Here is a 13275-nt window from a genome sequence, read left to right on the forward strand (position 1 = left end):
ATGAAATGAATTGGCAACAAGCAAGTGGATAAAAATGGGGCCAATCTGCAATAATCAGTTCAATGATAATAATCTCATTCAGTCTGCCCTGATTACGTGAAATAGTAATGCAAATGATGGTGTTCCAGGATGGAGGAATACTTCATAGGAACAGTTGGCCACAACGGAAACTTCTCCAAACTACGACCAGGAATTAATTGAATTTGGGAGGCAGGTGAGGTACTGGAGCATGGAATTGCGATCGTGCCACGTGTCTCCCCTGGAAAAAGAGGTTCTGAGTTAGCCCTGCTCAACCTAAGGGAAATGGAGTCTTCCTACAGAAGATTACCCAACACGTTCTTAAATACAACACATAACGTAGCCTAGAAGGTGCTTCTAATGGAAGCACGTAAATATGAGCTGAGGATACGAGCAGCATGTGCGTTAACAATGAACACGTAATTATATGCGCCCAAAGTTAACTTACGCTGTTACACCTTAACTTAAATAGCCCTTAGATTGCACTGGTGGAGGGATAAGTGATTGTTATTTCGGGATCTTTACTCGAGTTCAAAGTGCGTAAATGGCAAGGCAGGGGATACAGGCAAGATTCTGACAAAGGGAAGATTGTTTCGTGGAGGAAGAGGTTAAAAGTTTAAAAGAAATGGAAATTAAGGAGTTAAGTACAAGGGACAGGGCTGGCTATTTGACTACTCACAATCGGATTGACTGTCCGTCGATGATCGCCACACCAGCGGAGCAGAGAAATATAGCACGTCTGGTGCAGAAGAGATCAGACCAAGGAGTGTCTTCTGTTTTTCCCAACATGGCGTTGTGGGGGGTATCTTGGTTCTGGCCAGCGTACCTGCAAGGAGTCATACGCCAGCAAAATCATAGAGAAAAGGAGACCTTAGGACTAAGGCCTTACAGAATAAAATCCTACCGCATCCCCTAATCTCGATACACCTATTGGGCTTTCTGAACACTAATTGCTACCCCATCTCAGGCGATGGGGGGAGACAGGGGTTTGGGTATTTTTCTAGCATCGTATGATCTTTAAGGGGGGGGGAAATCTAGGTATGTTCTGGTAGCAGGGGGGTTTTAAGAGGGAGACCCATTGTCTACCCTGCTTGGGCATTTCCTGTAGGCCGTGGAAGCATGCGTTCTCTGTCCCTATGAGTGAAAAACAACTGAGTTCCGCCATATTGGCGCCGACTATAAGCTAATTGAAATTATAATTCTCTCTATAAGTTAGCTAGATAGCAGCTAAATAGGAGGGAGGAATGTATATCCTTAACAATATATATTATATATATATATAGATAGATAGATAGATAGATAGATAGGTAGATAGAGTGCCCTAGTTTCTCTGTCATTTTTAGTAGTTTCCACCCTTTTGTTCTGTAAGCTAATATGTGGCTCTAACATATCAGGCAGTGCAAAACTTTATTCGTTGTGTTCCCCCTCGCTAGAATTAGTGGTAATGAGGTAGTGGAGAGGGAAGCGAAAGAAATCAGTTTAAACAATGGCTAGAAAAAATAAGTTAATTTATAAGTCACTAAGTGCCAATTATAAGAAACTAGTTGACAACTGCCCGGGAAAACCCTGAATATCAAGTGATAAACTCTCTCTCTCTCTCTCTCTCTCTCTCTCTCTCTCTCTCTCTCTCTCTCTCTCCTCCCTAACATCCCTTCTACTCTCTCTCTCTCACACACACACTTTTTCCCTCTTTCTCCTCCTTAACACTCTCTCTCTCTCTCTCTCTCTCTCTCTCTCTCTCTCTCTCTCTCTCTCTCTCTCTCTCTTTTTTTTCCTTCTTTCTTCTCCCTAACACCCCCTCTACTCTCTCTCTCATTTCCTCTCCCTCTCATTCTCTCTTTGTCACCCCCTTCCCAACACCCACCCCCTTTGGTGCCATTGATGTCTTACCCCCCACAGTCTTCTTTTCCAGTTAGTTAGTCTTATGCATACTGAAATTAGGTATGATAAATTCGTTAAGTTACTGAGTCTACGGGCATAATCAGCCCCATTTCACTGGCAGAACCAGCCCTGTTTCAGGAAAGCCCTTCATCCCCCACCCCCTTCGGTGTTTTTGGTGCTAGTGATGTCGTACCCCCACAGTGTTCTTTTCGAGATAGTAAGTCATATGTTTACCAAGTTTGGTTGAAATTGCTCAGTGCGTTTCAGAGTGTATGTGGAACACACACACACACATCCATTTACATTTTATATATATATATATATATATATATATATATATATATATATATATATATATATATATATATATATATATATATATATAAACACTAGTGATAATATTAGCTCTTGGACCATAATTTTCATAGCGACCGAAAAGTTGGAGTGGTTTTAATCCTTTTGAAGGTCATGCGTACCAGCCTCACTCACTGTAAGAGGTTACTATCGGTTAAGCACATTCTTAAATGCTTCGCCAGAAATTTCTTGCGGAGATTGTGGATGAAGATGTTTTACTTGAGTCATTGTGGCCTTTTGGATAGAAATTGGTATGCTTAGCATGTAAATAATTTGTTTTTAATTAATTTTTAAATATACAAGTGCGTGAATGAAAAGTGAGGTTTTAATATATGTCGTTTTTAATGAGAATTCGTTCATTGTTTCATTACCATGATGGCGCTGGATAACGTCTAGGGACCAGCTCTGGTCTATATGGCCCAAATCACATACATTGCTATATTTCACAGTTCATTTCATATCCGTCAAATGCTTATTACTGCCTTTGTCGACAACTTGATCATTTTACTTGGAGACTCGTGAGCCACTGTTTATTGCAAGTGGCATTTAAGAGCCGGTAATAAGTTGAAAATATATTTCAGATAATACTTCTTCTCAGAACAAGATAATACTTTTTCATAAAACAAATAAAATAAAATCATGCAAAAATTTTAACAAAATTCATGTTTACTGTTATTTTTTCCTTCGTTTTATGCGAAGACTGGATGATTGAAAAATCAAATATTTTGATCCAGTAGTAATTTTGCTGTTGTGAGTTTACTCACTTCAAAACTTTGAATGTTGGAAGAAAAGTGAACATTGTCATAAAGTGAAGCATGAGGTTTGATTCAGCCTCCAAATCTGGCTCGGCTCTTTTTAGAAAGGATGCAGATTTCGCTCTCGAAGGAGCTACTGGCAATGAATCGGGCATTTTCTTCATCCATAAAGATCCTTGTCTGAAGATATTGCTCGCTCGTCAGCTCATCTGTGTTTGTCACAAAACAGGGAATAGGCATCATGTTGCTTTGATTAACACTAAGAATCATGAACCTTAATCTTTCCGATTGTTCCAATAAGAACAGATGGATGCTTTGCTGAGACTTAATACTTTCCCGATCTTGTCAGGTATGAAGTGAAGAAGGCATGCACGTACATAAGTTATTCCTTATTTTGGACGAGTGAAATAAATTTCGGTATAAAAATGAAACTGTGAACAGCCAATGTTGTGTGAATCCGTGGTTCACCTTACATATATTATATATATATATATATATATATATATATATATATATATATATATATATATATATATATATATATATATATATATATATATATATATATAAACCCTCTGTATTCGCGTTCTCATGGTCCGTTGACTCACGCATTTTTGGGTTTCTCTGTGAACATATCTAGCCATCAGTCGCGGAAAATTCGCCCATTCACGGTATTTTTCACTGAAAAATATTCACTAATTACTGTATTTTCATATAATTTTCATGAATAAATGCACTTTTTGTGATAAAATTATTACAATACTCAGGTATAAGCATTTTTACAGGGTTTTTCTTGGTTTAAGCTATCAAAATGGGCAGTTCTAAGTGTTTTTAGAGGGGTTTTAAGCATTCGCGGATTTGACCTATTCGCGGGGGTGTGTGGGACGCATCCCCTGCGAATACGGGGGGTTCACTGTATATATATATATATATATATATATATATATATATATATATATATATATATATATATATATATATATATATATATATATATATATATATATATATATATATATATATATTAGTTTGTGCACTGATATCTAGAAGAAGAAAACAGTCAGCATGTGAGCTTAGTATTTATTTTCTTATGATTCTCAATTTTACTGTAAATTATACTCAGTTTATAGTATTACATTCTGAAGGGATAAATAAAATGTAAGAAGTAATGAAGAGTTCAGAATTAGCGATAAAAACCACTTATCGCTATGAAGGTCCATGAATTTGAATAACGTGAACCATATAAGAATAAGTCAAGAATTTTAAAATTCTCAGCGTCGATCCCTCCTTGTAAATGAAGGTTGATCGAAGCGTGTTTGCATTTCCGGGTTGTCAAATACCAGAGGATAATATTGCAGACTTTTCTGCCTGATCATGAAACGAAGTTACTGATATTATTGCTGTAAAGAGAAGCAATAACAAGCATTCCCCCCTCGATTTGGGACCACCTTGACGTTGTGAGGGAGCTCTTGAACCCCAGGAGTCTGTTCCCAGGTTTGAGCCCGAGTCCCATAGACCATTATATATTTCTTTGAATTAATTTTTGTGGAATTTTCCACATTTGCTAAAATTTATTGGACCTGATAAACAGGAAAAGATGTCATAACTGGGATTGTGTTTATATCCGAAGCTAAATAGTGGGAACTGTGGTAGGACCATCAGCTACCCGATAATGTTCAGACCTGAGAGATATCAGGCAGAACTATTCTTTAGGGCTGGACCACAGATTCCAAGGGGGTCCGGTTCTGGGGATAGAACTCTCGTCATTCTATCCGGTTTGCCCATAACACGATTAGAGTGGGGATGATAGTATTCTCGTAATACCTTAGGTCCTAGCAAGCAGGTTTGGCTTACACTTGGGCCGCTATAATTGTGTTGTGCCATCCCCTGTGGGGTAGGGTAGGGACGCAGACATTTGGGAGTCAGTTTTCACTTGTGCCATTGGTGAAAGAATAATCCCCACGAAAGGCTGATGATATCTTTTTAAGGTTTTCAGGTTCATTATTTTTTTTTTACCCCTCTCAAATCTTTATGTTTGGCATTTATAAGGATTCGAGTACCCCTGGACCCTCTGATGGTGCTGTTCTGGCACAGATGACGACCTCTGCACCCACCTTGGAGATTGAAATTTCTCCAAATGTTGATGATTTCTCGAAAAATAAATTGACAAAAAGTAGCAATAACAAATATCCTGATCGCCCTCCTGACTTCCCCTCCCCTGGACCCTCTAGCCATGCTGCACTGATGACGACTTCAAGCAAGGACACGGACTTCTCTAAGAAATCTTCATCCAAAATTAATTCCTCAACACAGCCAGGTTGTGTGAAAAATTTGAGAATGCTCCATATCGAATACTTACCATGTTGCGCACAAGTTTCTTTTCATAACTCATGTGACTTATTATTGTTCCCCTCTTACCTGCGTCTTTCTTCTAAGTCGGCGACGTTTTCATCCACAGCGTCTCTTCTCGAAGTCAGTAGCTCACGAGTCTATTAGTTAGAAGGGATTTATATTAAATATAATTACATCTCTCAGAAAGGCGTAGTGGAGACGAAATGGGTAGCTTCTTACTTTAATGATGAAAGTTAATTACATACACAAGTACAATTACGGTTACAGTCTTACTCTCTTGAAAACCACTGTTGCTAGTCGAAGTTTAGTTTCTGTCTGGTTAAGTAGCCTGGTGTCAGAGTCTGGTTGGGACCACGGAAGCTGGGGGGAAGTACTGCGTCTTCTCGTATTGGTGACTAGCGACTCAATCCTCTCTTCTCTAGCTTCGTTCTTCTCTGGAACCCCTGCTTCTCTTTGCTATCTTCCCATCTCCTCCCTTGAAGTTACTTCATTGGAAGATATTATCTGTAAGGCCTCCCCTCGAACAGCTTGATTGGGAAGGACAGTTGTGGGTGTTGTCAAAATCTCTCCTTAGAAGATTTGATTGGAAATGACCTCTGTAGGAGTAGTTAATGGCTCCTCCCTAGAATGTCTAATTGGAGAAATGGTGAAATACTTCTCTTTGTCCAGCCCCTTTTCACGGAAATTCATGTAAACGCCTCCTATTGAAGGCGGAATTATAGATATGGCTGGAACGTTGACTCCCTACGAGGTCATAGGTTATGCTCGATCAGCTCAGTCGCAAGGGCACAGGTTCAAGATTTTATGATCGGTTTTGTGGCCCTGGGCCCAATACACTCGCTAATTGTTTTTGGTTCATGTAAAGACAGTTTCCTGCCTTTAGCTTGCTTGATATGTCTAGCCTCGGTAATGCATAACAACCAAGGCTTAATTGTTTCTCTCTCTCTCTCTCTCTCTCTCTCTCTCTCTCTCTCTCTCTCTCTCTCTCTCTCTCTCTCTCTATTCTTACTTGATCGATCACTGTATAATTTATCTTTGTCCACTTCTCTCTTTTTAAGATTCTATTCTTATGCTTCCCTATTTCATTGTTCTTTACACAATCATTTGCCAATCCTCGTCCGAAATCAACCTGCTTTGTCGGTACCTTGGGAGACCAATCATTTGCCAATCATCGTCCCCAATCAACCCGATTTGTCGATACCTTGGGAGACCAATCATTTGCCAATCCTCATCCCCAACCCGCTTTGTCGGTACCTTGGGAGACCAATCATTTGCCAATCCTCGTTCCCAATCAACCCACTTTGTCAGTACCTTGGGAGAGCAATCATCTGCCAATCCTCGTCCCCAGTAATGGCAAGAACTCAGCAGAGCGAAGATTTCAAATTCTTCATGACCTCCGGGAAGGAACTCAGCCTTTCCGGGGGAGTACTAAAAGACTGGGTACAGGAGAGGATGGATGAGATAAAGAAAGAAAGGGAGACAGAAAGGGAGGCCCAAGAGAGAAAAGAGGAGGCAGCCAGAAAAGAAAGGGAGGCCAAGAGACTTGCTCAAGAGAAAAGAGAAGAAGCAGAGAAACTGGCTCAAGAGAAAAGAGAAGAAGCAGAGAGAAAAGGAAACGAGGCCGAGAGACTCGCTCAAGAGAAAAGAGAAGAAGCAGAGAGGAAAGAAAGGGAAACAGAGAGACTTGCTCAGGAGAAAAGAGAGGCCGCGGAAAGGGAAGAGAAGGACAAGCAGCGTGCCCATGAACTTGAGCTGCTGCAACAATGTGGCCCTTCGCCTTCACCCGCCACCCAGAGGATGAGTGCCTTTAGCCAGGCACTCGCCTGCATGCCAAAATGGACGGAGGCAAAGCCCGAGGTATGGCTCGACACTGCTGAGACAGTCCTAAGGGCCTGCCCCCGAGTGCCGCCAAACTCTCCCTGGTGTTGGGCAAGTTCCTTGGAGGGAAGGCCCGCATTGCTTACAAAGCCCTACCGCCGGAGGAGCAAGAAAATTGGGACGTCATCCACCAGACTATCTCAAGGCATACGAAATCACCCTGAACGTTAGAGGAGGCGCTGGCAAGGGCAAGTTAAGGAAGTAAACCAGACCTGGGCAGACTGGGCCTACCAGTCCAAGCATGCCCATGCCAAATGGTTCGAGTCCATGGGGATTACGACCCTCAACGAGGCCATTGAACAAATGAAGATAGAGCACTTCCTGCTCTACGCCCCTCCGGCCCTCGCCACGCACATTTTAGAGAAGGCTGATTCCTGGGATACCCATCACCCCCAGGAAAGCTCCCTGAAGAAGATTCATCCTCCCTCATGCCTCTCAGGTGCCCCTCAGCAGAAGAATGAGCAATCCTCGAAACCCCCCAGTATGTGGGTACTGTAATAGGATAGGGCATTCCACCAAACAGTGCCGGAATAAGCCCACCGTAAATGCCAAGCACTCTCCCCACCCCTTATCACATACCACGCCTGTGCCCTCCCCAGGGGTAGTGCAAAAGGATTACAGCAGGAATTACTGCACCACCTGTAATGTATATGGGCATATTTCATCCTGGGTGAAATGCCCCCATAACCAAACAAATCCTAACACCGTCGCCTTAGCGGTGACTAATCCCAAGTCCCTGGGCCCTCCTGCCGAAGGTCCCATCTATGTAGCCCCTCCCAGAAGTAAGTACCCATTGCGTCGAGTCACGGCGTTCGATGACTCGGGCACTCAGATTTCCCTCATACAGGAAGACAGAGTTCCGTATGGGGCAGTTATAAATAGAAGGAATTTAGTAACGATCGAGGGAGTGAATCGCTACAAGATGATCCTCCCTACGGTCCAACTAAGGGTCGCTAGACCCCACAAAGCCAGAGCTCTAAATCTCACTGTAGCAAAGTACATTCCAGGAGGCTATGACATCCTCCTGGGCCAGGACTTTACATCCCCCTCCAAGTCACGACAATTCCGGGGCCCAAATTCCCCAAATAATCCTCCAGATCCAAGTCCAGTGCCCGGTACTGCCTCAGTGCCAGTGCCGAGGCCCCAGCCAGATCTCTCTTCAGGAGAATCTCTCCAATCAACTCCTCTGCCAGTGCCACTTGGGCACACTGAGCAGTGCCATTCTCCGTCCAGACAGACAGACGAGACCACTACCACATCACTACCAGTGCCAGTGCCAGAGCATGCCCCTGATCCCCCTCCAAGGGATCCAACTCCAAATCCCGTCTCTTCGCCCGGCCTGGTTCCGCTGCCAGTGTCAGTAGCAAGAGAGACGGGTTCACCTGACCCCAGCGGAGGTTCACCCAAAGGCATGAATTCGCAACCCGGTCCTGAGCTGGTCACCACTGCCTACGAGCCCACCACACCCCCTCCGACCATTTCCTCTCTCTCTCGTCACCCGCCACAGATACCCCCGCATGTCATGATTCTGCCCCGCCTCACTAGGCTGATGAACTCTGTGAGCTGCAACGATTAATATCTGAGCTGGTGAACAAAATTCCTGTGTCAGCTGTCACAGCAGCTGACCCAGATAGCACCCCTTGCTGCCCTTCGGCCTCGGGCCCTCCGATTCCCCGGCCGAGGACAAAGGTCCAAGGAGGAGAGGTTTGCGGTGGAATTACCACGGGTGTGGGCGATTCCAGGTAGTCCACAAAGAGCTCCAGAGCTCTTCGGGCACGGATGCCAACTTGGCATGGTGCCACCTCATCTTTCGAAAGTCTTGGCACCTTTCATCCAGAAGAGGATTTCAAGGCCCTCCAGTATCTTCTTCCTTTCCTCTGGAACTCCTATCCCTCATCCTTCTCTGTTGATCGTTCCTTTCAGCTTTTCTTTAATTACCACCACAAGAGGCAGTTAAAATATGGGATATCATTCCCCTTGAAATGCATTAATCATTTTCCTATGAAGCAGGAAGAGATACAGAGTGCCACGCCCTTGTGCCCGTACCTTAGCACAGGGCATGCATGTCAGCTCTTCCTGAAGGGGTTGCACCCTTTGGGTTCCCTTTCCCAGCCCTTGGGCTGAGGGATAGTCCTAGCCGTCGTCTATAGGCAACGGACGATAAATTTATGCATAAACAATAAATACCTCACTCTATTATCATTGGCTCTTCTGCGCATGTCATTTACTCTTTTATTTCATTTTTCTTTTATCTAGTTGATTAACAAATCTCGAGTCATAAGACTCCTGCCCTTGCAAGTTTTAACGTCACCTTTGTAATTCCAGAGGCGTGTCCTGACCTTCAGTAAGCAGTCACGCCCTTCACTTGTGTCATTCTGTTTAGTTTTCTTTTTTTTTTTTTTTTTTGAGAAGTCTATTCCTGTCCAGTCCCCTTTCATTTGTTTGTTTCCCATTCATACATTGAGCGAGTATCTATTTATAGCCTGTGCCCGAGTTGTGGGCCGTGGAAGTAAAAAATTTAGTGCTGTTTAAGTTTAGCAAATTAAAACCCGCGAATAATCTCTTTGCCTCGCTCGCTTACCCAGCTGTCAAATTCCTGTCACCTGTCAAGTTAGTGATTTCTTGAGCTATTAGATACGCATTGAGTTTGTAGACAATAATTGTCCGTCAATTGAAAATATGAATTGAGTATTGTCATTACATTTTCTAGTGAAGGGGATATCATTTAAAACCAACGCTGTATTATCATTTATACCGCCTCGTCGAGGCATAATTAACAGCATGCATTTATTTCCTGCATAACAGTGAGCAGTCGGTTATTTTACCTTTTTCCTTTTACATCCTGTCTTTTATTTTCTATTTGATCTTTTTGTGCCTTTGAATTGTTCTTTGTTTATTGTATCATCTATATTATGTCGAGTGCCTTATTACCCTCAGTAAAGTAAAGCTAGTAAAGCTCATGCAGAATCATCATTTATGAAGTATTTCAGCAGTAACTAGTTTTTCCAAGTAAGGGAACTTTTCTTATTGTATGATCTAAATTGTACTGTGCACCTAGAGTAACCTTTCATTATGTCAGTTATGAATAATGCACCAGAATTGACAAGTAAAGTAAATTAACAGTCATGACAAAGCAGAATCTAGAGTAAAATCGAGCATTTTCTTCGGTCATTTTTGCTTTTATCGACATTCGCACCCGATTGAAGGTGCGTATATCATCTTGCAGGGGGAGCTGTAAAAGAATAGGGCCAAAATAAGCTAATAAAACACCCTCCTTTCTGTTTTGCTTGGCCAGTAGATAGGCCTCTGTCTATTTTGACCTATGTAAGTGCAGTAGTCGAGGGATGGGGGAAGATGGGAAATTCCAGAGGGTAATTAAGGACACTCCCTAGCATATAATCCTTACCTAGGGTAGTAACTGGCTTGGCACTCTTTCTTGGTACAGGACCAGCGACCTGGGGTCAAGCCTGACTAGAGGAGGTCACAAGTTAAGACGTCTCCCCGCCCCCCACCACCAAGTGGACCACCGCCCCTTGCTTTGTAACCCAACCACGTGGCCAGTATCACTACAAAATGGTGAAGTGCAACCCTAGAGCAAGCAGAACGCCAATACTGCAGCCCTATATCATCTCAAGGGCGCCCCTTCATCACTCCACTGATCTACGACCCACGAGCACGCCTTTGGTGGGCGGCCTTTGTCTCCAAACCACGTGGACCCTTTGCTGACGCCCTTGGGAAGGACTGGAACGAAGCCCTGGTGTCAACAGTAGTGTTATACATCTGCGACACCATCTCTGGCAGGATGATGTTGGTCGACACTGAAGCCATGCGTTCAGTGTTTCCGCCTTCAGGAGAGGACCGCAGATGCCAGCCAGACCCAGCTGCCTCCCTGACGGCCGCAAACGGGTCCCCCATCCTCTCCTACGGCACCAAGCTCCTGTTGATCTCCATCCTTGGCCTGAGGTACAGCTGGCAACTCATCATCACCAACGTCAAGACCCCACTCCTAGGGGTGGACTTCCTCGCCCACTTCGGACTGGCAGTCGACGTCAGCCACAAACACCTGCTGGACACCGACTCCTTCCAGCCCCTGCCCTTGTCGCCAGGCCCCAAGGAGCCCGCCATCTGTTCTGTCATGCCCCACCAGTACGGTTCCCTCCTGAAGGAGTTCCCAGAGGTCTTCAAGCCCAAACTCCGCCAGATGCCTGGGCTCCTGCCAAACACGAGATATACCATTACATCAAAACGAAGGGCACCCCGACGCACGCAAAGTTCCGACGGCTTCCCACACAGCGCCCTCAGGAGGCCAAAAAGGCCTTTGGTGAAATGGAGAGGATGGGCATATGTAGGAAGGCTCCCAGCCTGTGGGCCTTCCCCCTTCACATGGTGCAGAAAGCGGACAGCACCTGGAGGCCCTGCGGCGACTACAGGTGGCTGAACCTTGCAACAGAGCCTGACCACTACCCCCTGCCAAACATGCAGGACCTGACAGCCTCTTTCCACGGGGCCAAAATATTCTCAAAAATGGATCTTTAAAGTCATATTTTCAGGTACCAGTAGCGCCGGAGGACATCCCCAAAACCGCCATTGTCACGCCCTTCGCGTCCTACGTCTTCGCCTTCCCCACCTTCGGCCTGAGGAACGTGGACGCGAACTTCCAGAGGTTGATGGACAGCATCCTGGGGGACCTGGACTTCTGCATCTGCTACATCAACAATATCCTAATCTTTTCCAGATCCCGGGAGGAACACCTGCGACACATCCGGAAGGTCCTGCAGCGCCTGCAGGAAAGTGGCCTTGTCGTCAGGTTCGACAAATGTACCTTCGGCATCAAGATGGTGGAATTCCTGGGCCACGAGATATCCCCCGAGGGTGTCCGCCCGATGTCGTCGAAGGTCGAAGCCGTCGAAAAGTTCCCCACCCCTACCTCCATCAGGGGCGTACAAGAATTCCTCGGGATGGTCAACTACTACAGAAGATTCATCCCAGGGATTGCTCACACCATGGCCCCCCTGACAGAGGTCCTCAAGGGACATCCAAAATCCTTAGTGTGGGGCCCCAGCCAGCAGAAAGCCTTCCTCCTGATGAAGGCCGCCCTCGCCAAAGCAACATCTTTGGCCCACCAGAACCCCAACGCTCCCCTCCAGCTAACGACGGACGTCAGCGACGTCGCCTGCTGAGCTGTCCTGGAGCAAGTCATCGGGGGACCCCTCAGCCCTTCACCTTCTTCAGCAGGAGGCTAAGCCCCACCGAGTCCCGCTACAGCACCTTCGATCGGGAACTCTTCGCAGTATACCAGGCGGTACGGCACTTCAAGTTCCTCCTGGAGGGAACGCCCTTCACAATCTGGACCAACCACCGGCCGCTGGTCCACGCCTTCATGAAGTTGGGGGGCACATGGTCCTCTAGGCAACAGCGGCACCTCGTGGCCATTGCGGAATTCACCTGCACCATCAAATACCTCCCCAGCAAGCAGAACCCAGTAGCTGATGCCTCTCGAGGATCGAGATCGACTCAGTACAGCTCGGGATCGACTACGAGGACCTCGCCCGTGAACAGGCTGCTGACCCCGAGCCCCCTGGCTACCGTACAGCCATCACGTCGCTGAAGTGGAAGGACATGCCCTTCAGCTCAGGAGGATCAACATTACTGAGCGACATTAGCACCAGACACCCCCCACCCCCTGGTGCCCGCCTCCAGATGTCAGCTGGTCTCCGACGTCATCCACAACCTATCCCACCCCTCCGGAAGGACAACAGCCAGGCTACTGACGGAGAAGTTCGTCTGGCACGGCATACGGAAGGACGTGGGAGCCTGGGCAAGGCAGTGTATGCAGCGTCAGGCCAGCAAAGTAGGACAGCACACCGAATCTGGAGTGGGCGACTTTCCCCAGCCAAAGAGACGCTTCGGGCACATCCACGTCGACATAGTGGGTCCTCTTCCCCCATCAGGAGGAGCCAGATACCCTCTAACAGTCGTCAACCGCTCCACCAGGTGGCCCGAAGCTACGCCCATGGAAGAAGCCACCTCCAGTGCA

Source organism: Macrobrachium rosenbergii, chromosome 10, assembly GCF_040412425.1.
Source record: "Macrobrachium rosenbergii isolate ZJJX-2024 chromosome 10, ASM4041242v1, whole genome shotgun sequence".
Taxonomy (NCBI): domain Eukaryota; kingdom Metazoa; phylum Arthropoda; class Malacostraca; order Decapoda; family Palaemonidae; genus Macrobrachium; species Macrobrachium rosenbergii.